We start from the raw sequence: 26,789 nt of genomic DNA, 5'->3' as shown, positions 1-26,789 counted from the left end.
CTCTGCCAAAGGTTTGGTCATGAGTCTTTGCTTTGAAAACACTGCTAGTTAGAGTCTTTCAGATGCGCTCAGTAGACTCCTGTCATACGTTCAATGCACATCCCATCTGTCTTTCTAAACGAGGATTGATCATCTTACACCATTTCCGCTCAATTGATTATCTTTTTTAGGTGTACAGATTTCATTATGTTTATCATATCTTATAGGTCTATATAAGTGAGTATATACCATGTTTGTCTTTCTCCTTCTGGGATATTTCACTCAGAATGATCTTTTCTAGATCCCACCATTTGCCTGCAAATTTCATGATTTCCTCCTTTTTGATTGCTGAGTAGTATTCCATTGTGTAAAAATACCACAATTTCTGTACCCATTCCTTCGTTGATGGACATCTGGGTTGTTTCCAGGTTCTGGCTATTACAAATAAAGCTGCTATAAACATGGTTGAGCAAGTATCCCTTTTGTGTACTTGAGCGAACTTTGGGTATATACCTAGCAGTGGTATAGCTGGGTCTTGAGGAAACACTATTCCTAATTGTCTTAGAAAGCGCCAGATAGCTTTCCAGAGTGGTTGTACCAGTTTACTTTCCCACCAGCAGTGGAGGAGGGTTCCCCTTTCTCCACAACCTCTCCAGCATGTGTTATCGCTTGAGTTTTTCATCTTGGCCATTCTGATGGGTGTAAGGTGATATCTCAGGGTCGTTTTGATTTGCATTTCCCTGATGGTTAATGAGGATGAGCATTTCTTTAAGTGTTTTTCTGCCATTCGATTTTCCTCTGTCGAGAATTCTCTGTTTAGCTCTGTTCCCCATTTTTTAATTGGATTACTTGGTTTGCTGCTTTTCAGCTTCTTTAGTTCTTTGTATATACTGGATATTAGTCCTCTGTCAGATAAAGGGTTTTCAAGACAAGGTTGCTTGGTAGCCCTCGCTGTCCTGGACTCTCTTTGCAAACCAGGCTTGTCTGGAACTCCCAAGTGCTGGGATGAAAGGCATATGCCATTACATCTCCCTCTGAGGGACTTATTTGTTTGTTTTCCATACAGGGTCTCTCTGTGTAGCCTTAGCTGTGCTGGACTGGCTTTAAAAACCAGCTTGCTTCAAACTCACAGAGATTTGCCTGCCTCTGCCGCAGTGAGTGCTGGGATTACAAGCATATGCCACCGCACCTGGCTTTTTAAAATCTCTTAACATTGAAAACAAAATAACACATTGAAGCACTAGATGCAATGAAGCCTTGTTTTCTATAGGCTCCACATCTTTGGTCTGAATCAAACAAAGACACTGAATATGTACTAAATATAAACGGAAGTGTTTTTCTTATGATTAACCCTTAAATGGTATAGGACAGCAGTTGCATACATAAAATTTACTTTATATTAGGTAATAAAAGACTCTGTCAAGCAGAGTATTAAAGCAGATGCTGATACTCATCAGCCCAACTTTGGGCAGAGTGCAGGCAATTTTATAAAAGAAGGGGGAAATAGAAAGACTTGGAAGGGTCTGGGGTTCCACAAGGAGAACAGCAGAACCAAAATATCTTGACAAAGGGGTCTTTTCTGAGACTGATACTCTAACCAAGGACCATTTATGTAGATAACCTAGAACTCCTGCACCAGTCTCCAAATGGGCTCCGAGTAAGAGGACCAGGGAATGTCTCTGACATGAACTCAGTGGCTGGCTCTTTGATCACTTCCCCTTGAGGGGTAGGCAGCCTTACCATACCACAGAGGAAGACTATGAAAGACAGTCTTGATGATACCTGATAGGCTAGGGTCAGATGGAAGGGGAGGAAGTTCTCCACTAGCAGTGGACTGGGGAAGGGGCATGGGAGGAGATGAGAGAGGGAGGGCAAGATTGGGAGGGGACAGGGATGGGGGCTACAGCTGGGATATAAAGTGACTAAATTGTAATAAATAAAAATATATTAAAACATGTTGATATTTAAAAAAGAACTAATCTATAAATGACTGAAAGGATTTTGGATGATGTATATGAAGTCTATGCAGGCATTATACCATTTTATGTTAGGGCTGGGGCAACTGCAGACTTTGATATCTTTTGGGATCCTAGAACCAATTGCTAATGGACATAAAGTAACAACAGTGCAACCTTTGCTTACAGCCTCATTTGAACTGGAGTTTAATACTAGCCATTTCCTGTTTTGGTGGTGGTTGGCATTTCAGAAAGAAACAGCAAGAACATTACAGAAAGAAAAAGATACCATAACTCTTGACAGTCAATCATTTTATATAAAATCTCCAGCAGCTCAGTAAGTATAGAAAAAGCATGAAAGTAGGAGTGAATTGAAAGAAATATGGTTATTAATTAGCCTGATAATTTTAAAGCATGTGTGTATATGTATGATGCATTTGCTTATACAGCAGCATTGACAAGTGTGCATATGTGGAGCCCAGAGACTAATACTGAATATCCTTGCTCTATTTCTGTCCACCTCAAAACAAAACAAAACCAAACCACAACAACAACAACAAAACAACACTGGGATCTCTCACTCAATACTCCTTAGTCTTCCATTTCTCAGAAGTTGCAACATAGTTTTTATATGAAGCAGTCATATGTGCTATGGTTTAATTATATATGCATCCTTGTCACTAGAAAAGGTTGAAATAGAACTAGTAGGAAAATTAATTGTTATTTTGGTTGCAGTTTCCTTTACATGATGCAGCAATACTTAGCCTATGCTTTTAACCAATGGAGCTATTTAATCAGGATAAAGGGGACTTTCTAGTAGATTTTAACAACTGAAACACAGTGCATTATTATTTAAAACAGAAGCTTGTTAACGAACTCTAACTAATGGTTTACATATCTGTTATTCCAGGCACTGTATTCGTACAAGATATTGAACACCACAAAGCTGGGTCTGTGGTACTGAACACGAGTTATAGCATGGTGATGTATCTGCAGCTGCCAAAAGATTTGCAGGAAGCTGGAAGCTTGAGGAAAACTTCCTGGAGTTAATTAAAATTGCAGTCTCAGGAAGAAGAAAGGAAAGTTTGAATCCAGATTTCCTTTTATTTATTTTTCATGTCAGCAAATTCTGACACTAAACCCTCACACAGAGGTCTGATAAGTAATTTCTGACAAAAATGATTGCGAAACAGCCAGAGTAGTCTATATCTGGAAAGCAAATATTAGGCTCTCTAAGTTGGAGTCTCTTTTTGCCTTTCTAACTTCAAACCTGGAGAAACATTAGGCTGGATGTACTGGCACACACTTGTAATTTCAGCTCACTGAAGTCTACCACATGGTTGAGAGGTGCGTGTTTGAGGTAACTCAGGGCTACATTCTGGGACCCTGCCTCAAAAAATATTATAAAAAAATTAACTTTAAAAATGAATTCAAATACAAATACATTTTGGGGAAAAAACCTATATTGGGATACAAAGTACACTTCGTAATGGAGTGTCAGTGGTTTGGAGACATGTTCCAAATTCAATTTAATTCTCATTTGGAATTCATCTTTGAGAGCCCCTCTCCCACCTAGGAAAGCATAAAAAAATCCTCACTTCTTAGGACTTTGTGTGATTCATGAACATGGAAATCAAGTCATGGCAGAGAAATACTCTATGGAGATATATAGAGTGAAGAAAAGCTGAGTGTTAGCCTAAACGATTCTTAATTTTATCTGGATTTAAATGAAATCTTTCAGTTCTATGAAATATTATTTGATAAATTTTCAGTGAAAAAATGCATGATACTTAATGAATTTTAATTATAGTGCCAAGGATCATTACAGCACTTTTAGAAAAACCAGAGGAATTTTAGACATTCTCTATTTTCCATCAATTTAAAGTACATTATGATATAGGAGCTTTTATGTTTGTTTTGTGATGTTAGATTTCAAGTCCAGGCTCTTCCATACATATGTATGAGAGCTCCACCCCTAGCTCATATAGGACCGTTTCTTAGGCAAGGTGAAGAGGCAAGTTTTGTGTGAAGGTTAAATGACTTAGCAATAAAATGTTATATATTAATTATACACAACATTGTGTTTCATTGTGACATTTTCATACAAGTATGCATTTTGAGCATATTTATTCCCATGGTCCTTTCTTATCTTTCCCTTTCCATCCTCTCCCACTTCCTAACCAGTCTCCCTTCCATTATCATAACTTGCCTTTTTTTTCCTTCTTTCCCTCCTTTCCCATTCTTTCCCTTCCCCTCCCCTTTCTTCCCTCCCTTCCTCCTTCCTTCTCTCCCTCCTACTTTTCTCCTCCCTGCCTCTCTACTCACCTTCTCTGACCTTACTGAATTTTCCTTACAGGATCATGAAAAGGTGGTTATTTACCGAAGTATGGACAAGGTTGTCAGTAATTGCATCACTGAAAAAAAATCTTTATCTGTCCTAGGCAACTATAGAATGGATTATATATGAGGACCCATTCAATAATTTTTTTCTTTATTCTTTTTTCTTGGTTCTTGGAAATGAACATACTATCTTGCATATGCTGAGCATACAGTGTATCACTAAGCTACATAATCAACCCCTGAAATACTGTTTTTCCAAACAGTCCCAAGAGAGTGAAGGAAACCGCACAAGATTCTAGAGCTGATTATAAAGCAAGGTCCAAGAATTGCATCCAGGTTTTGTGATTCCTCTTTTTCTACTTAAAGGTATGTAGTACTCAAAACAATGATGCCTTTGCATAGTATATGCTGAGAAAAAAAAATAAACCTATTAATTATATACTTACCTTTAGATTATCATGTGAATTTTAGTGTGGTGATTCACATAGTAGAATAATACTGGCATACTAAGAGGCTATATCAGGAAGTAATTAAAAGGAAAAATCATTCAGATATAATTTCCTCTGAAAAATTTTAAGCAAATATAACTTTGAGTACCGATTTGCTTTGAATGCAAATTTTCTCATGATAGTTGGTACTTTTTGCCGCTAAAGCTAGAGCTCCTCCTACTAAAATAGAGGCTTTAGTTCTAAGGTCACTTAAAAACCATTAAGCTTAGAAGCTGTTCCTTGAGGCAGACTTCAGTGGTATTTCAGAAGAATTTGATTACATCTGGACACATTATTCATATAGAGTAAGTCTTTAAGTTTCATTTGGGTATGAAATTTGGTAATGAGAAATAACTTGTGAGTAATTGCTTATTTTGATTTAATCATCTTTGCTTAAAAGACACATGAATCTTTTTTGTTGCGTGTGGCTAAAGTCTGACTTGATGGAAATAGCTGGGGATATTACTACATTTCTGAATGATACTAATTCATATGTGCTGTACTGTTAGTATGGCATAAACAATATTATTGCTGTATTTTAAGCAATAGTGTTGTTTTTTGGAAACACTTGCTTTTGAGAGCTCTCAGGGACATTTACTATATGATTGTTTTAGTATAAAGGAGAAGGTCCCACCTTGCAGAAACTTTTCTCTTTCAAAGAGTCTCCCCATGAGAAACAATTTAATTTATTTTTGATGTTTTGATTCATTTCAGAGAACATGTATGTCATCTGCATGTGTGGCTTCATTTATTCATATATTCTGATAACATGTACAATAAGATTATGAAAAGGGAAGTTCTAGTTTCACCACTTTGGCTATAAAATGCAATAGCATCTAGTATTTCCTTCTAAAAATAAATACTAATAGTCAACAATGAAATATGCCAGTCACTTTATACACTGCAGTTGCTTTCAATTAGGTTTCTTTTCCATCTTAATTTGTTTTTTTGTAAGCAAAAGGACATATAAAACCAAAACATCAATGCAAATGGCAAAATTTATTATTTTCTTCCCATTTTATTAGCATTTACCAATTGTAAAAGACAGTGGCTTTCCTTATGAAATTTTATACATGTATACAATGTACTGAGATCATAGAATATTACAGTGAATTTAAGACTCTAGAATAATATTAATGTATTAGTATTGGTGTTGCTGATATTTATATTGGGGATAGTACAAAACTAATTATCAAGAATGGAGATTTTGATTAGATCTTCCTTGTATATGCCCGTTAACTAATTTTGTTATTTTTTTTTCATCTGTAAAATAAGCTAGATATTCAACCCTTGTCTGCCTGGTACTATAAAAGGTGAACTAATTATTACATATGATTACTTATGGGAGAAATCAAAGAAGAGACAGAAGTTTCTATAATGCCAATATTGTATCAGTGATTGAAAACTGATCTTAGGATATCTTTTTGTTCTTGCTACAACTTGGCAAGATTTGAAATGGAATAAGTTCCTTCTGGGAAGTTTTTCAAGGAATTCATTGGAAATGTCCTCTAAACATAAAAGAAACAGAATAAATTGAATTATAATGTTAAGTGTGCCAAATTTGTTTTGTATGCATTATCCCCCATCAATCATTTCATAAGCTGTATGATAAGAAGTAGTATTGTTTTTCTAAGTAAGAAAATACAGATGTAGAGAGCCGAAATATCTTCTTCAGGTTTATATGGCTCCTTTGATTATTCCACACTACTTTCATGGACACTCTGTTGCATTGTTGAAAAGACAAACTTTTTGGAATCACACCTCTCATTTTTTAAATTTTTCTTTTTCTTTTAAATTTTTATTTTTTTATTATTAGTTACAGTTTATTAAATTTGTATCCCTACTGAATCCCACTCCCTCTTTCCCTCCCAATCCCACCCTCCCACCCTCATCTCCTCCCTGCCCCTTTCCAAGTCCACTGATAAGGGAGAACCTCCTCCCCTTACATCTGATACTGGTTTATCAGGTGTCTTCAGGACTGGCTGCAAAGTCCTACTCTTTGTTTACTTCACATCCAAGCTGTAGCCCCCTTCCCTCATTTCTTCCCAATACTACCCTCACTCCCTCATCTCCTCTCATGTGTCTCTCAAAGTCTGCTGATAAGGGAAGTCCTGCTTCCCTTCCACCTAAGCCTAGCCTATCAGGTCTCATCAGGACTGGCTATATTGTCTTCCTCTGTAGTCTGGTAAGGCTGAATCCCCTCAGGGGTAGGTGATCAAATAGCTAGCTACTGAATTCATGTCAGAGACAGAACTTGTTCCCCTTATTAAAACCCACTTGGAGATTTAGTGGCCATAGGCTATATGGAGCAGGGCTTCAAGGTTATCTTCATGCATAGTCCTTGGTGGAGTGTCAGTCTCAGAAAAAAAACCCTGTGCTCAGATATATTTGGTTCTTGTGGAGCTCCTGTCCTTTCCACGTCATACTAACTCTCCTTCTGCTGAAAGTTTGGTTATGAGTCTTAGTATCTGTTTTGAAACACTGCTAGGTAGAGTCTTCCAGATGCTTTCTGCGGTAGACTCCCTTCATATGTCCAATGCACATCCCATTTGTCTTTCTAAGTGAGGATTGATCATCTTATCCCATGTCTGCTTTCTTGTTTATCTTCTTTAGGTGTATAGATTTCATTATGTTTATCATATCTTGGAGGTATATATAAGCAAGTATATACCATGTTTGTCTTTCTCCTTCTGGGATACTTCACTTAGAATGATCTTTTCTAGATCCCACCACTTGCCTGCAAATTTCATGATTTCCTCCTTTTTGATTGCTGAATAGTATTCCACTGTGTAAAAATACCACAATTTCTGTATCCACTCCTCTGTTGATGGACATCTGGGTTGTTTCCAGATTCTGGCTATTAAAAATAAAGCAGCTACAAACATGGTTGAGCAAATGTCCTTGTTGTGTACTTGAGCAAGTTTTTGGTATATACCTAGCAGTGGTATAGCTGGGTCTTGTGGAAGCACTATTCTTATTTGTCTGAGAAAGTGCCAGATTAACTCATTGGCACAGGAGACAGCTTCCTAAACAGAACACCACCAGCACAGGTGCCATTTTGATGGTTATCAGGTGAAATCTCAGGGTCGTTTTGATTTGCATCTCTCTGATGGCTAAGGATGTCGAGCATCTCTTCAAGTGTTTCTCTGTCATTCTATATTCCTTTACAGAGAATTCTCTGTTAAGATCTGTACTCCATTTTTTTTTTAATTGGATTACTTGATTTATTGTTTTTTAACTTCTTTAGTTCTTTATATATTCTGATATTAGCCCTCTGTCAGATATAGGGCTGGTGAAGATCCTTTCCCAATATATAAGCTGTCATTTTGTTCTGAAAACAATATCTTTTGCTTTACAGAAGCTTTTCAGTTTCATGAGGTCCCATTTATTGATTGTTGCTTTTAGAACTCGTGATGTTGGTGTTCTGTTCAGGATGTTGTCTCCTGTGCCAATGAGTTCTAGGCTCTTCCCCACTTTTTCTTCTAACTGATTTGGAGTATCTGGTTTTATATTAAGGTCTTTGATCCACTTGGACTTTACTTTTGTGCAGGGTAATAAATATGGATCTATTTTCATTTTTCTGCATGTAGACATCCAGTAGGACCAGCACCATTTTTTGAAGATACTGTCTTTTTTCCATTGAATGGTTTTGGTCTCTTTGTCAAAAATCAAGTATTCATAGGTGTGTGAGTTTATCTCTGGGTCTTCTATTCAGTTCCATTGATCCTCCTTTCTGTTTCTATGCCAACACCATGCAGTTTTTATTACTATTGCTCTGTAATACAAATTGAGATCATGGATGGAGATACCTCCAGATGATCTGTTGTTGTACAGGATCATTTTGGAGATTCTGGGTTTTTTGTTTCTCCATATGAAGCTGAGAATCTTTTTTTCAAGGTCTGTAAAGAATTGTGTTGGTATTTTGATGGGAATTTGACTCTATAGATTACTTTTGGCAGAACAGCCATTTTCATAATGTTAATCCTATCAATCTATGAGCATAGGAGATCTTTCTGTCTTCTGATATCTTCTTCAATTTCTTTCTTCAGAGACTTAGTTAAAGTCACCCCAAGGTACTTCATGTTATTAGTGGCTCTTGTGGCGGGTGTTGTTTCCCTGGTTTCTTTCTCGGCCCTTTTGTCTTTGGTATATAGGAGGGCTTCTGATTTTATTTTTTTTTTTGAGTTGATTTTGCATCCAGCCACTTTACTGAAGGTGTTTATCAGCTTAAGGAGTTGTCTGGTTGAATTTTTGCAGTTGCTCATATATACTATCATATTATCTGTGAATAGTGACACTTTGACCTCTTCCTTTCAGATTTGTATCCCCTTGATACAGAGTTTTGATTTGCACTTCCCTGATGACTAAGGATGTTGAGCATTCGTTCAAGTGTTTCTCTGCCATTCAATATTCCACTACAGAGAATTCTGTTTAGCTCTGTACCCCATTTTTTAATTTGATTACTTGATTTGTTGCTTTTTAACTTCTTGAGTTCTTTATAAATTCTGAATATTAGCTCTCTGTCAGATACAGGGTTGGTGAGGATCCTTTCCCAATATGTAGGCTGTCATTTTGTTTTAACAACAGTGTCCTTTGCTTTATAGAAGCTTTTCAGTTTCATGAGATCCCATTTACTGATTGTTGTCTTAGAGCCAGTGCTGTTGGTGTTCTTTTAAGGAAGTTGTCTCCTGTGCCGACAAATTCAAGGTTCTTTCTCATTTTTTCTTCTAACCCATTTAGTGTGTCTAGTTTTATGTTGAGGTTTTTGATCCACTTGGACTTTAGTTTTGTGCATGCAGGGTGATAAATATGGGTCTATTTGAATTTTTTACATGTAGACATCCAGATAGACCAGCACCATTTGTTGAAGATGCTGTCGTTTTTCCATTGTATGGTTTTGAATTCTTTGTAAAAAAGCAAGTATCTGTGGGTGTGTGAGATTTTTTCTGGGTGTTCAATTCGAATTCCGTTGATCCACCATTCTGTTTCTATGGCAGTACCGTGCAGTTTTTATTACTATTTTTCTGTAATACAGCTTGAGATCAGGGATGGAGATACCTCCAGACGATCTGTTGTTATATAGGATTATTTTGGCAATTTATTTTTCATATGAAGCTGAGAATTGTTCTTTTAAGGTCTGTAAAAAATTGTGTCAATATTTTGATGGGAATTGCACTGAATCTATAGATTTCTTTTGGCAGGATGGCCATTTTCACTATCTTTGTCCTACCATTCCTTGAGCATGGTAGATCTTTCTGTCTTCTGATGTCTTCTTCAATTTCTTTCTTCAGAGACTTCAGGTATTTTTTTAAACAGGTCTTTTACTTGCTTATTTAGAGACAGAGCAAGATACTTTATGTTATTTGTGACTACTGTGAATGGTATAGTTTCCTTTATTTCTTTCTCAGCCCTTTTGTCTTTTGTATAAAAGAGGGATACTTATATTTTTTAAGTTAATTTTGTATACAGACACTGAAGGTGTTCATCAGCCGAAGGCATTCTCTGGTTGATTTTTTTGGGATCACTCAGGTATATTATCATATCTGCAAATAGTGAAACTTTGACTTCTTCCTTTTTGATTTGTATCCCCTTGATCTCCTTTAGTTGTCTTATTGCTTTAGCTAGAACTTCAAGTACTAAATTGAAGAGATACGGAGAGAATGGGCAGCCTTGCCTTGTTCCTGATTTCAATGGGATTGATTTGAGTTTCTCTCCATTTAGTTTGATGTTGGCTATAGACTTTTTATATATTGTCTTCACTATGTTTAGGTATGTGTCTTGTATCCCTGATTTCTACAGGACTTTAAACATGAATGAGTGTTGGATTTTGTCAAATGCTTTTAGCATCTAAGGAGCTAATCATGTGGTTTCTCCTTCAGTTTGTTTACATGGTGGATTACATTGACCTGTTTATGTATATTGAACCACCCCTGCATGCCTGGGATGAAGCCATCTTCATCATGGTGGATGATATCTTTTTTGTGTTCTTGGATTCTGTTTGCATGTATTTTATTGAGTGTTTTTCCATCAATATTCCTAGGAAAGATAGGTCTGAAGTTCTCTTTTGTTGTTGTTGGGTTCTTGGGTGGTTTAGGTATCAAGGTGACTTTGGCTTCATAGAATGACTTTGGTAATGTTCCTTCTGTTTCTATTTTGTGGAATAGTTTGAAGAGAATTGGAGTTAGCTTCTTTATGAAGGTCTGGTAGAATTCTGCGTTGAAACCATCTGGCCCTGGGCTTTTTTGGAAGGGAGACTTTTGATGACCGCTTCTATTTCCTTGGTGGAGATAGGACTATTCATTCTATTTACTCAATCTTTCCTTAATTTTGGTAAATGGAATCTTTCAAGAAAATCGTCCATTTAATTTAGATTTTCCAATTTCGTGGCTTACAGGCTTTTGTAGTTAGACCTAATGATTGCTTGGATTTCCTCACTGTCTTTTTTTATGTTCCCCTTTTCATTTCTGATTTTGCTGATTTGGATAATTTCTCTCTGTCTTTTAGTTAGTTTGGCTAAGGGTTTGTCTATCTTGATTGTCTCAAAGAACCAGCTCATGGTCTTATTGATTCTTCAAATTGTTTACTTTGTTTCTAATTCATTGATTTTTAGCTCTGAATTTGATTATTTCCAATTGTCAACTCTTCTTAGGTGTGTCTTTTTTTGTTCTAAGGTATTATGTGTGCTGTTAAGTTGCTTGTATGAGATGTCTCCAACTTCTTTCTGGAGGCACTTAGTGCTATGAGCTTTCCTCTTAGCAATGCTTTCATTGTGTCCCATAAGTTTGGGTAAGTTGTGCCTTCATTTTCATTGAATTTTAGGAAGCCTCTACTTTCTTTTTCATTTCTTCCCTAACCAAGCTGTCATTGAATAGAGAGTTGTTTAGTTTCCATGTGTATGTAGGCTTTTTTGTTATTTCTGTTATTGTTGAAGTCTAGTTTTAAGCCATGTTGGTCTGATAGGATACAAGGGATTATTTTGATCTTCATTTATCTGTTGAGGCTTGCTTTTTGCCTGACTATATGGTGAATTTTGAGAAGGTTCCATGGGGTACTGAAAAGAAAGTATTATCTTTTGAGTTAAGGTGAAAATTTCTGTAGACGTCTTTTAGGTCTATTTGATTTAAGAACATTGCAAGTGTCATTATTTCCCTATTTAGCTTCTGTCCAGATGATCTGTCCCTTGGTGAGAGTGGAGTATTGAAGTCTCCCACTATTAAGGTGTTGGGAACAGTATGTGATTTGAGCTTTAATAATGTTTCCTTTACAAATGTAGGTGCTCTTCTATTTGGGGCATAGATATTCAGAATTATGATGTCGTCATGATGGATTTTTTTCTTTAATGAGAATAAAGTGCCCCTCATCATAATTTTTTATTTATTTATTTTGGTTGAAAGTCTATTTTACTAGATATTAGGACAGCTACCCCAGTTTTTTTCTGGGTCCATTTGCATTAAAAAGTTTTTCCACCCCTTTACTCTGCAGTAATGTTTATCTTTGTTTCAGAGATGTGTTTCCTGTATGCAGTAGAATATTCTATTCTGTTTCTGCAACCGTTCTGTTAGCCTGTGTCTATTTATTGGAGAGTTGAGCCCTTTGATGTTGATAGATAATAGTGACCAATGAATGTTAGTTCCTTTTATTGTGTAGTTGGTGGTGTTAGTGTGTTTCAGTGCTTGTTTTCTTTTAATTTAGTTATGAATTTATCTATGTGCTGTGTTTTCTTGGGTGTAATTGTTTTTATTTGATTGAAGTTTTCTTTCTAGTATCTCTTGTAGGGCTGGGTTACTGTGTAGATAGTGTTTAAGTTTAGTGTTGTTATGGAATATTTCGTTTTCTCTATCTACGTTGATTGAAAGCTTTTCTGGGTATATTAGTCTTGGCTGGGATCTGTGGTCCCTTAGAGTCTGCATGAAATCTGCCTAGGCCTTTCTGGTTTTCATAATTTCTGTTGAGAAGACTGGTGTGATTGTGATAGGTCTACCTTTATGTGTTACTTGGCCTTTTTCCCTTGCTGCTTTTAATATTTTATTGTTGTTGTTCTATAGATTTTGTGTTTTGACTATTATGTGATGTGAGGAATTTCTTTTCTGGTCTAGTCTATTTGGTGTTCTGTATGCCTCTTTGTATGTATATGGATCTCTCTTCCTTTATGTTGGGAATTTTGTTTTCAATGATTTTCTTGAAAATATTTTCTGGACCTTGGAGAATGGAATCTTCTTTTTCATCCATTCCTATCATTCTTAGATTTTGCCTTTTCATGGCATCCTTGATTTCTTAGATGTTTTGTGTTTGGAAACTTTCTGCTTTAGCTTTTTCTTTGTGAAGTGTTTCAATTTCTGCAAGTGAATCTTCAGCACCTGAGATTCTCTCTTCCATCTCTTGTATTCTATTGGTGATGCTTAACTTTGTGGTTCCTGATCTTTTCTCTAAGTTCTCTACCTCCAGGGCTTTCTTTGTTTGTGTTTTCTTTATTCATTCTACTAATTCTGTTTTCATGCCTTTCACCATTTCCTTCATCCATTTGAATGAAGATTCCTGTCTTTCCATGATGGCATCTTTTTTTTTTTGTTCATTTCCTCTCTGTATGCCACTAATGGTGCCTTTATTTGTTTTTCTGTATTTGCCTCTTTGAGAGATTTGTCTGTTTCTTCTTTATGGTCCTCTAATAACTGGATAAGTATCACTTTAAAATCATTTTCCTGTGTTTCCAATGAATGAAAATATCCATTGATTTTTGGGGGTTGCTAGTGAAGCCACGATGTCCTGATTATTGTTGGATGTGTTCTTATGCCTACCTCTAGCCATCTGCTTATTGATAATCTTTGCTATTCCTGGAGTCTGTATATCACACTGGGTCCATATTTCTCTGGTGTCTGGAGTATTCTTCAGGGAAGGTGAGAGTAGTCTACCAGTTTGAGAGTATGTATTGTTGTTTCAGCTGTATCTAAGGGAGGTAGGTCCCTGGTGTAGGTGCACAAGTGTAGGTGAGCAAGTTCGTAGTTGTGTGTTGAAGTGTGCCTTGAAGGACAGGGTGTTATTAAGTGTAGATGCCTAGAATGTGGGGCTTAAGCACAGGAGTTGGTGAGGATTCTGGTGCTATTCAAAGTCACAATGTGTATGTGCAGGTGCCCTGAATACCTCAGCCTACGGGCCTGTAGTATTGTCCTCCTGCTATTCAGATCTGTCTGGGCTCTAATAATTATTTGCCTGGACTCTACTGGTAGATCCACAGAACAGGAGCTTCAATGTTGAGAACACTGTCCCAAGAATCCCTATGTTGCCCACAGTGGGTGTATGGCTGGGAGGGATCCAATGTTTAGCTGCTAGTTCAAAGTGACCCTGGATCTTGGACTCTGCATGTACTCACTTGAAGGTATACTCACTAGCTAGCAGGTTTAATCCAAAAGCAAAAGGGGTCCCTCTGTTCTCAGATTTGTGCCTATAGGTGCAAATGAAAGTGTAGGAAGTCAGTCAGCTCAGTGGTATCCACTGTGTCTGTTTGGCAGGGAGAACCTTACTTGTGGTAGCCATTTCTGTTGTCTCAGTCATGGAGCATGGAGGTTCTTGTTGTGGTCAGCTGCTACACTGCTGTCACAGCTACAGATTTGGGGGTCCAGTACATTAACTCACTGAGATGTCCTGGGAAGCCTGTACAGGAGCCTTCAGACCTGGGATTCCTGTACAGCTGCCCACTGTTGCAGAATGGGGAGGGCAGCCTCTGCTGTCTCAGTTTCCAAGTAGGAAAGTTTGTACTTGGAGCAGTGGGGACTGTGGGCCAGGCCTGCTGAGGAGGGAAGTCCTTGAAGGGGAAATGCAGGGGGTTTGAATATTCACCACTCTCAGTCCCTGGGGACATCTGTGGAAGACCTGGATCCAAATGGTCACAGCTTACTGGTTTTTCCCTCTCACCTGGAAAGCCTCAATGTCAATGTTCTGGCCTCAGCTGCCCCTCCATTCGCCAATTTCAGGGTTTCAGATCCTTTGTCGCTCAGATATAGTTCACGCTGGGCAGCCATCTTGGATCTGCCCACACTTTACATTTTTGTCAGTGTGACTAAAACCTATGCTGTAAGAGATTGGTAATGTACTGTGTCACATAGAGTCAGATTGTAGATAGCTATACACTGTTATTTGGGAAAGAGGGGACATGTGTCTTTTGTGAATATTATCATCATTGGATTGTAATTGCAACTTTCTAAAATATTTTATTTCTAAAGTCATTTATTTGGATGTAAAGCATTCATTCATTTTGGTTTCCTTATAAGCAGGGAATCTAAGACAGGAACTTTGAAGAGCATACAAACTTAGGACGGTTCACATATGAGCTCTCAAGTTGTCTCCTGCCTATGGAAGCAGTGTAGAAGAGAAGACAGAGTTTAGATTTTGGATTGATGCAGATCTGGATTGAATTCTTACTGTATTAGCTTTTGAACTTGTCCATGACAATTGATCTCTCAGAGCTTCACTTTCCTCTTGACTGAAACATGTGCAGTCACTTAGTACAATACCCTTAGGATGGGGAACATGTGTCAATAGAGGAGGAGATTAATGTTCTGTATATTTTAGAGATGGGAAAAACTAAAGGTTAACCTATACAATGGTGAGCTAACAGGTATGGAGTAGATATTAATCAGATAATCTCATGAATTAATATAAGATTTTCATGATGATAAGCCTCGACAGGAACAATAGTCTGTGCTTTGAAATCATGAAACAGTGGAGTCTTACTATAGCTTCTGAAAATTCCATGAACTGATACTAACCAGAGCTCAACTACCTATCATCTATGATCCATCTGGATTTTCTCCAGCTAATTTACATCCTCTATGGTGATTATAACAAATTCTATCATTTCCTCTTTCCCTCAGTCCTTCCTTCCATTCCTTCATCCTTCTTTGTTTTCTCCATTTCATTCTCTTTTCTTCCTATTCTACTCCCTCCCCTTGTCTCCATGTCTTACATGTATTATAGCACTTGTATATAGTATTAGCCAGCGATATGGCTCTGTAATATAGCTCTTGTATAAGCTCTGTATTATAGCACTTGTATATAATATTATATAAAAGTGTGTATAATATTATATAAAAGTGCCATATATGGAGCCACATCCCTGGCTATTTTCTCTCTTCTTTAAAACTCCTTTTCAACTGATACACATCATTTTCATGAGGCTATCTTGCCTCCTATTTCACATAGAAAATAAAAGTTATCAGGTGTTCCTGATTTTTTTAATTCACTCATCCAACTTTTGTTTTATAAAGCCGTTCATTTTCATCTTCATTTGTGCTTTTTGTCCTGTCTTAAAGAAAAAAAAAATAGCCTTTTATCTTTCAAGTTCAAACTTTTTCCAGTGTTTTCGATCCCACAACATCATACAACCTTCAGGCATAGACTTCATTCAGTACTTATTTCTAATTCTTAGGATTAAATCCAAGTCTTAGAATGTGACCCAAAACAAAGGGCTATGTACATTTTACAGCACAGCCAAACAAATTACCACCGTAAATCCCTGAATGTGTGAAGTTTTATCTCTTCTTTGCATTTGCATATCAGTTCACATTGAGGACACATCATTCCCCCTAATTTGTCATCATCTAATATTGGCAAATACTACCATCTCATCTGTGAGACAGGTTGCACCTGAGTTCCTTTAATGCCTCTCATTGGACGACAGCTCCCAAGATCAGATTGAGTACTTACCTGTTTTCTGGGCTTCTAAGTGCTTACTATTTTCCTGAAATTTATCATAATATTTTGTAATTAGCCATTATTTGAATCTGGGGCACAAACAACTGTGGGTATGTAAGAAACTTCCACTTTAAAATGCTTTCCGTGCTACCTCAAGATCCAGCTATACCAACTCCTGGGTATATACCGAAAAGGTACCCCACCATTCAATAAGGACATTTGCTCAGCTATGTTCATAACAGCTTTATTTGTAATAGCCAGAATCAAGAAACAACTTAGATGTCCTTCAGTGGAAGAAAAGATATAGAATTTGTGGTACATTTACACAATGGAATACTACTAAACTATTAAAAACAAGGAAATCATGAAATTTGCAGACAAATGAATGGAACTAGAAGAGATCATTCTGAGTGAGGTAACCCAGAAACAGAAAGACACATATGGTATCTACTCACTTTTAAGTGGATATTAGCCATTTAATATAGGATAAACATACTAAAATCTATAGTCCTAAAGAAGCTAAACAACAAAGAAGACCCTGGGTAAGATGCTCAATCCTCATTCAGAAGGGCAAACAGGATAGACATCTGAAGTAGGAAAAGACAAGGAACAGTACAGGAGCCTTCCACGGAAGACCTCTAAAGACTCTACCCACTAGGGTATGGAAGGAGATATTGAGACTCATAGCCAAACTTTGGGCAGAGTGCCGAATCTTACAGAAGAAGAAGGAGATAGAAAGATGTGGGGGGGGGGGGCACAGGAACTCCACAAGGAGAACAACAGAGCCAAAATACCTATGCATAGGGGACCTGCAGAGACCAATACTCCAACCAAGGACCATGCATGGACAGGACCTAGACTCTCTGTTCAAAGGAAGCCCATAGGCTGCTCAATATCCATGTGGGTGCCCGAAGTAAGATCAGGGGCTATCTCTGACATAACTTAGTGGCTTGCTCTTTGATCACCACCCTGGAGGGTGCAGTTTTCCCAAGCCACAGATGAAGATGATGTGGCCAGCCTTGATGAGACCTGATAACTAAGGTCAGATAGAAGGGGAGGAAGTCCTCCCCTATCAGGGGATTGTGAAAGGCGACAGGGGGAGAAATGGGAAGGTGGATAGGAATGAGAAGAGTTAAAAGAAGAGGCTGTAATGGGGAAACAAAATGAATAAATTGTAATAAATATATACATAAATTAAGTTAAATTAAAAAAGAAAATGATGTATTATAAAAACATTTATGAAACTCTCTTATAGTCAACATTCTTCCAGAAAAAGAATATATACAGTTTTATTTAATAATTGGACTGACTGCTATGTTAAACAAATATTTGAAGCCTTAGATGACCCTCAAATTCTGGTAAGTCTTTTGATCATTGATCATTAATCCTCCATTATTTTCTTGATATACTCTCTAATTTACCATTTTGTTTCATGCTGGAATTGTCTGTTTTATATTTTCTCCTGCCACTCTGCTTAGAAAATTGGATCATTATTGTGATTGTGTCCCTTGTGCCTAGGGTCTAATACACTCAAGCAAAAGCACCTGATTTTAAATCTTCTACTAACCCATTGCCATCTAATACACAGCGATTCTTTTTTTTTCCTGTCACCCTTTACTCTTACTAGACCCCTAAAGTATTTTTGAATTAAGAATATGCCATGTTCTTCCATCTTCCCTTAAGACCCTTACTGGCATTCAAATATTGTGTTTTCCTTGTGTGCTTGGGTTTTGGCATTGCCCATTTGGGTTCTGGCAATGGAAGGCAGGGTATGCTACAAAGTAAAGAATGGTGACTCCAATTATCTTCTTGAAGCAGGGGATAATGAGAATTCAATAATAATAATAATAATAATAATAATAAACCTCTTGTCCACATACTTACCTTTGTTTTAATTTTAGATGTATTTGATTTCATGTGTATGGGTGTTTTGCCTTTATGCCTTGCCCATGGGGATCATAACAGGGAGTTTGATCCCCAATAACTGTGAGTTACAGACTACTAGGTACCATGTAGGTTCTGGGAATCAAGCCTTCATCCTCTTTAAAGGCAGTCAGTATTCCTAGCTGCTCCTCCTTCTTTCCAAGAGCACATACTTAGCATTTGAGAAAGTTGTTCACTTTACTAAATGAAGGGCACTTTTAAAAATAATGTAGAATTTCATTTTTCTATGACTTAGTACTGATTACAGAGGAGATATACATATTTCAGTCTAGAAGAGCAAGTCTTACCAGGCTAAAGTTCCGAGCCTGGTCCCTAGCAACCCTACAAGCTAGGTTGGCCACCAGGCCTCAAAAGGCCAATTAGAGAAAAAAGTGAACAGCAAAATATTTCTTCAATGGTGACTACATTTGCAAGAGCAACAGAAACTTATGCCCCTTTCCCCTCTTGAAGTCTATCTTTAGGATTCTGGCAAGAGGCTTAATTTTAAATAGAAGTATGTCTCCTGTGCCAATGAGTTCTAGGCTGTTCCCCACTTTTTTTTTTTCAATTGATTTAGGGTATCTGGTTTTATGTTGAGGTCCGTGATCCACTTTGACTTTAGGTTTGTGCAGGGTGATAAATATGGATCTATTTTCATTTTTCTGCATGTAGACATCCAGTTGGTCCAGCACCATTTGTTGAAGATGCTGTCTTTTTTCCATTGAATGGAATTGGCTTCTTTGTCGAATATTGAGTATTCATAGGTGTGTGGATTTATTTCTGGGTCTTCTATGCAGTTCCATTGATCCTCCTTTCTGTTTCTATGCCAATACCATGCAGTTTTTATTACTGTTGCCCTGTAGTACAGCTTGAGATCAGGAATGGAGATACCTCCAGATGATCTGTTGTTGTACAGAATCGTTTTGGAGATTCTGGGTTTTTTGTTTCTCCATATGTAGTTAAATAGAAGTATGTAAAACTGAGCAGTCCTGGTCAAGGTGTTGTCTTATCAATTATTAACACATCCTTACTGGACTTTAGTGTTTTCTGCAGGATCATCTGAAAGGAATCAGAAGTATGTAAAGTATCTTTCAGGGTGGTAAGTTCCTCCGGTGCCTGGCCCTAGGCTTCAGCCTTTTCCTTTTTGCCAACATGATATTTCTGGGGAAATTTCAATCCCCTGGAGATCATTGTTTCCATAGTTGGATACCCAAATGGAGGGTACAAGGGTTTGCTTGCAACATCAATTTTACCACCAGAACAATTAACACCAGCACAAAAATATACATAAGGCTCTACTTCCTCATCTAAGTTTCATTATTAATGAATTAATAACAAAGTATGGTAAACCAGTATTTATCTTAATGATTGACAAAGGCTTAGGGACGAAACAAGTTCCTAATTTTCACAGTAAGTGAAAAGTTTCAATTGCTATGCTGAAAGTTTTGCATGTTCCTTCTTAAAATTGTGCTTTTTTTAAAAAAAAAGAATTTCATTTGTAGGTTCTGAATTTATATGTTTTATACTTCCCTCTCTCCCCTTCATACTGTTCCCATGTCCCCGGTTCTCTCTCAAATTCAAAGACTTTTCCTCTTTAAACATTACTGTTACATACAATCATATGTACATTATATATTATCGTGTAAGAGGCAAACCAGCATAGAGCTTAATTAAGATTTCCAAGACACTAATGTAATATGTTTGTACTTCAAGTTACTTTATTGGTCAAATGTGATTGTATTAGTATGTACCACACAATGCTGCTCTGTAGATTAAGGAAGTCACTGCAGTGAGACTCTTAGAGTAGCACATCCAGTGAAGAGTTATCATTATAAATCATTCAAAAAACCAGTAATAAGTCATTGGGAGGGTATGTACATATTTGAACTTGTCAAATATGCAGCAGCTACAATTGGGAGAATGGTTTGAACTTGATGTTTCTAAAGTTGGAAAATGTACCTGCAAGGTATAGTAGTTTTTAAGACAAAAGACTCTGAAGGCTAGCATTATGGGCCTCACAAGAAATCTGTTGAGATACAGATGGAACATGAAAGTATTTTAAGGAGATTAAATTAAAAATGAAACACTTTATTATGTGATAGGTGATGATGAAATTGTTTTGGATGTAAGTCAGTGGTTGGAATGTAGACTGGCGTGTTGAATGGTGGCATGGGAAATTAAAGTACCGTTGTTTAACAGGAAAAATAAATATTAATTGCTATCATGTTTTGAATATTCATAATCTTCAGGTAATTCTTTGAAAATTGAAGGACTTTATCCATATGTACTTTTAAAATGTATTGGTGATCTGTGTATTTTAAGATAATTTTCACAAGAAGAGTTCATTCCTGATACAGGAAATATGTGCTTTCTTCTCCATATCTTACTTTGATAAGTCTGGTATTTCTAAAATTTAAAAATTTTACTGAGAAAAATCCTTTGGTGGATGATACTGTGTAGAAGTATCAAGATATTATAATAACCCATTGGCAACTTTGCCTTACATTGAAAGTCTGACGACCTGCCAAGGAATCTTTGGGAAAACAGAACAAAACAAAACAAAACAAAACAAAAAAAACACATAGTTTTTGTAGTCTGAGTGTAGAACACAAACACAATAATTACTAAGAAATAGCTGAAGAACTAGCCATATGCTGTAATGTTTACAACCTTGAGTACTAAACCAAGGATTCTGATCCTTATTACTAAATCTTAAAATAAGAAGGGAACTATGGATAATTCTTAGCTTGGAAGTTACTTAACTAGATTCACATTTTTCAAACCAACTATGCGTAGTCTTCTTACAACATGGAGATGGTATGAGGCACATAGCAAATTCTGAGAGACATATTAAGAAGCTATTAAGCTTCAACCATCAGCAGCACCAAGAAAGAATGGAAGAAACTATTTTAATAGTCTGGGCAACATCAACAAATATGAGCACATATTAAGATGGTTACATTAGACTGGAAATATATTTCCTTATAATAACAAGGAAGACTGAGCAGAACAATAAAGGGATGCTCTTACTGCAAATTGGAAAGATATATGAACAATTCATCTTGATAATTTCAAATTTTTGGTGTGTTTAGTGTATGTGTTCACATAAATGCATGGGTGTATGTGCTGTGCACATTTAAGTTTTGGCCAGACGTTGATGGCATGTGTCCTGCATTAAAGCTTTGCACCTTATGTTTTGAGGATGTCTACATGTAGAAAAATGTAAATAGATCCATACTTATCACCCTGCACAAAACTAAAGTCCAAGTGGATCAAAAACCTCAATATAAAACCACAAGTGGGGAAGAGCCTTGAACTCATTGGCATAGGAGACAACTTTCTGAACAGAACACCAACAGCTCAGGCTCTAAGAGCAACAATCAATAAATGGGACCTCATGAAACTGAAAAGCTTCTCTAAAGCAAAGGACACTGTCTTCAGAACAAAACGACTGCCTACAGATTGGGAAAGAATCTTCACCAACCCTATATCTGACACAGGGATAATATCCAATATATATAAGGAACTCAAGAAGTTAAACAGCAACAAATCAAGTAAGCCAATTAAAAAATGGAGTACAGAGCTATTTCTTAATTTTTTTATTGAGAATAGATTCTTCTTCATAAAATATATCCCAACCACAATTTCTCCTCCCTCAAAGGCTCCCTCTCCACCCAGATTCATTCATTCCCTGTTGTTTCCTCTTTAGAAAAGAGCAGTTCTCCATATTTTTAAGTTATGATCAAACAGACAAGGAGCACTTGAGTTTAGGGGAAGGTAAGATGGGTCTGAATGGAATAAAGATAGAAATAAGGCAAAAATCTGGCTCATGGGTTGGGAAAAAAAATGTGAACTGAAAGTTTTCCCAAGCTGAAAAATGATCACTGGCAATAATTAAGGACACAAGCTTGGATGAAAGTAGAAAGAGATAAGGCAAGAATGTGTTAGTAATTCTGCATATTTGCCTCATTGTGTATGTATAGTTAGTTTTAAGTAAATGAGGAGGTCCTGAAGAATTAATGTCCCACTTTCATTCAAAGTGTGGAGTGGCTTGGAGGGGGAGGAGCTACCATCCATTGTAAACAACCTATTGGGTACTCAGTCAAAGGAAGATGAAGCATACTCTCTGGAGGTGTAATTCAACTGCAAGCATTGTGAACCTTCTCCAAAAGATCCAACCACAAACCAAAGTAAAATTCCACCAAAATGTGCTCTCTAGAACCCAAGGTTATCCAGTTTAGTTACAGAACATGGGTGAGAGTTTACTGACAGGAATACTATTAAACCTCAAAACAGCCACATTAGAAAGTCTTCAAACAGCACAGAGGATCACATCCTATAGCTACATATGCAGAACGCCAATTATGTATTACTCTCCAGGATATGAACTCTATTTTTCCTCCTCAAATCCCCTGAATTAGAACAATATCACATAAAAAAGTGGCTGGAACATATGGCCAGATACTTAGGTAAGGATCCAATGACCTTCCAAGACCCCTTCTTCTAAAAGGAAACAGACCCAATTGTGGTGGAGTTTTGCAACTAGACTCATATGATCTCTGGATGATGGTAACAGCCGTAAAACAAGTAATCACCCCTCCAAATTCAGTTTGACTTTCGTTATCCAGCACTGATTAAACAGATAGATGGATCGATAAAATTGAATTGAATATCCAGAAATAAACGCACACACCTGCGGATACTTGATTTTTGGCAAAGAAGCCAAAACCATACAGTGGAAAAAAGATAGCATCTTAGGCAAATGGTGCTAGTCTAACTGGATGTCTACATGTAGAAAAATGCAAATAGACCCATATTTATCACCCTGCACAAAACTAAAGCCCAAGTGGACCAAAGACCTCAATATAAAACCAGACACACTAAACCTGTTAGAAGAAAAAGTGGAGAAGAGCCTTGAACTCTTTTTGCACAGGAGACAACTTCCTGGAAAAAACACCAACAGCATAGGCTCTAAGATCAACAATCAATAAATGGGACCTCAGGAAAAAGAAAACTTCTGTAACGCAAAGGACACTGTCATCAGAGCAAAACAACAGCCTACAAATTGGGAACAGATCTTCACCAATCCTATATCTGACAGAGAGCTCATATGCAGAATATATAAAGAATATAAGAAGGTAAATACCAACAAACCAAGTAATCCAATTTAAAAAAAAAATGGGGTACAGAGCTAAAGAGAGAATTTTCTATAAAGGAATATCAAAGGAAGAGAAATATTTAAAGAAATGCTCAATGTCCTTAGTCATCAGGGAAATGCAAATCAAAACCACCCTGAGATTCCACCTTACACCCATCAGAATGGCTAAGATAAAAAACTCAAGGGGTGACACAATCTGGAAAGGTTGTGGAGAAAGCTTAACCCTTCTCCATTCCTGGTGGGAACGTAAACTTGTACAACCACTTTGGAAATCAATCTGGTGCTTTCTTAGAAATATAGGAATAGTGCTACCGGCTATATCACTCCTGGGCGTATATCCAAAAGATGCTAAACAATACAGCAAGGACATTTGCTGAACTATGTTCATAGCAGCTTTATTTATAATAGCTAGTATCCGGAAATATCCTAGATGTCCCTCAACTGAAGAATGGATACAGAAATAGTGGTACATTTACGCTAAGGAATACTACTTAGCAATTAAAAATGAGGAAATCATGAAATTTGCAAGCAAATGGAAGAAACTAGAAAAGATCATCCTGAGTGAGATAATCCAGAAGCAGAATGACAAATATGGTACATATTCATGTATAAGTGGATATTAGACATGTAATATAGGATAAACATACTAAAATCTATAGTCCTGAAGAAGGCAAACAACAAGAAGGACCCTGGGCAAGATGCTTAATCCTCATTCAGAAGGGCAAACAATGTAGATATTGGAAGTGGGAGAAGGCAGGGAACAGGGCAGGAGCCTACCACAGAGGGCCTGTGAAAGAATCTATCCAGCAGGGTATGGAAGCAGAGGCTGAGTCTCATAGCCCAACTTTGGGCAGAATGCAGGGAATCTTATGAAAGAAGGGGGAGATAGAAAGACCTAGAAGGGACAGGAACTCCACAAGGAGACAAATAGAGAGAGAAAAAAAAAACGGGGCCTAGGGCGCCCTGCAGAGACTGATACTCCAACCAAGGACCATGCTTGGAGAGGACCTAGACCCTCTGCTTAGAGGAAGCCCATAGACGACTCAGTTTCCAAATGGGTTTCCTAGTTATGGGTACAGGGATTGTCTCTGACATGAACTCAGTGGTTGGCTCTTTGATCACCTCCCCCTGGAGGGGGTTGGGGAGTCCAGCATTGCCAGGCCACAGAGGAAGATGATACAGCCAGCCCTGATGAGACCTTGTAGGCTTAGGTCAGATAGAAGGGAAAAGAAGGGGAAGAGGTCTTCCCCTGTCAGGGGACTAGGAAATGGGCATAGGGTAAGAAGAGGGAGAGTGAGTGGGACTGGGAGGAGTTGAGGGAAGGGGGCTACAGCAGGGATAAAAACTGAACAAATTGAAATAAATAAATAAATGGAAAAATAACAAAGAAGGAGGAACATTGTTTCACCAAGAGGAAATGAACTACAGGACATTGTGATAATAAATAAAGCATGGATGCCAAACAGAAATAAAGCTATAATGAGTGCCAGCACGTGTGTTCCAGAATAAGAGGAGCAGGGTCTACCTCTATCATGATCTTGGATGCCTGCTCTTTGGTCACTTTCCTCTGTGCCAGGCACATAGGAAGAAGATCCAGGCAATCCCTGATCAGACTTGATAAGCTAGGGTCAGATGACAGGGGAGGAAGACTCCCCTTTCAGTAGACTAGGGGAAGGGAAAAGAGGACAAGAGAGAGGAAGGATGGGACTGGCAGGAGATGAGGGAGAAGGCTACAATTGGGATATGAAATGAATAAATTTAAAAAAGCCTAAATTAAAAAAAATAGATTAAAAAAAAAAAAAAGCAGCATTGCCAGTAAGCCAGAGAAACTCCTTCAGTATGTATTGCCTCTTGTTTAAAACCTCAAGGGCTTAGAAAGCCTCTTGAAAAACTTCAAAGAGGAACACTGGAGTACTGGAATGTTGTAATAATGCATTTTGTCACTTTCAAATGTTGTTGCTGTATGCTTGAAAGTAGGTTTGTGGTTCATATGGTTTATGTATAGAATAAGTATGTATGTTACATTCAAAGAAGAAAAATACTATACAGGCCAATTAGTTGAGGCTCTTCCCAAGAATCCTATGAAAGGTTCAGACAGTAAAATTATATAGAAAATGAATGGTGGCACTGTATATACTATTTCTTTTTAGAATCCTTGAATATTGGAGGATAAATTGATGGAAGTTTGAAACATTTTTAAATTTAATTTTATTTACACATTTATTTATTACAATTTGGTTATTTTGTATCCCCACTGCAGCTCCCTCCCTCATTTCCTCCTAGTCCCACCCATCCTCCCTCTTCTCCCCCTATGCCCTTTCCCTAGTCCCCTGATAGAAGAAGACCTCCCTTCTATCCCCCCTAATTATCAGGTCTCATCAGGGCTGGCTGCATCATCTTCCTCTGTTGCTTGGCAAGGCTTCATCCCCCAGTGGGAGGTGATCAAAGAGCTGGCCACTGAGTTCATGTCAGTGATAGCCCCTGATCTCCTTACTAGGGGCACCTACTTGGAGACTGAGCAGCCAATGGGCTTCCTTTGAACAGGGGTCTAGGTCCTCTCCATGCATGGTCCTTGGTTGGAGTATTGGTCTCTGCAGGCTCCCCTGGGTCCAGATTTTTTTGTTCTGTTGCTTTCTTTGTGGATTTCCTATCCCCTCCAGGTCTTTCTATCTCCTTCTTCTTCCATAAGTATTCAGCACTCTGCCCAAAGTTTGGCTATGAGTCTCAGTATCTCCTTTGCTACCTTTGTGGGTAGAGACTTTTAGAGGTCCTCTGTGGAAGGCTCCTGTCCTGTACCTTGTCTTCCACTTCTGATATCTATCTTATTTACCCTTCTGAATGAGGTTTGAGCCACTTCCCTAGGGTTCTCCTTGTTGTTTGGCTTCTTTAGGACAATAGATTTTAGTATGTTTATCCTATATTATATGTCTAATATCCACTTATAACTGAGTATATATCATGTGTGTCTTTCTGCTAGGTTACCTCACTCAGATTGATCTTTTCTAGTTCCCTCCACTTGCCTACAAATATGATGATTTCCTTGTTTTGCCAAGTTGCCCTCTAATTTGACTTTTAAGTTACAGGTTCTGTCAAAATAATAAATCTTGCTTTCACTTTCTATGACTACCTGGGGCTAGTGAGTCTAGAGCCACATGAATAGTTCATAGCTTTATCGCCAGAAGTCAATAGTGGCTCTGTGAATCACCGAACTAGTTGTTCTATCATGCTTGAGGTGTTACACACATCTGCTCAATCAAA

General features: G+C 37.6%; 1 protein-coding gene across 1 annotated transcript in view; it reads left to right on the top strand.

Moving 5' to 3' along the window:
- The first annotated feature begins 4,953 nt into the window (after positions 1 to 4,953).
- Positions 4,954 to 26,789, top strand: part of Il13ra2 (interleukin 13 receptor subunit alpha 2) — a 50,588-nt gene continuing 28,752 nt past the window's right edge. The window contains exon 1 of the mRNA XM_060374546.1: positions 4,954 to 5,067. The gene's annotated coding sequence lies outside the window, so the exon portion shown is untranslated. The remainder of the gene's footprint in view (positions 5,068 to 26,789) is intronic.

The sequence above is a fragment of the Meriones unguiculatus genome, chromosome X (genome assembly GCF_030254825.1).
Source record: "Meriones unguiculatus strain TT.TT164.6M chromosome X, Bangor_MerUng_6.1, whole genome shotgun sequence".
Classification (NCBI taxonomy): Eukaryota; Metazoa; Chordata; class Mammalia; order Rodentia; family Muridae; genus Meriones; species Meriones unguiculatus.
The sequence above is the reverse complement of the archived record's forward strand: the minus strand, read 5'-3'. Positions and strand labels throughout refer to the sequence as shown.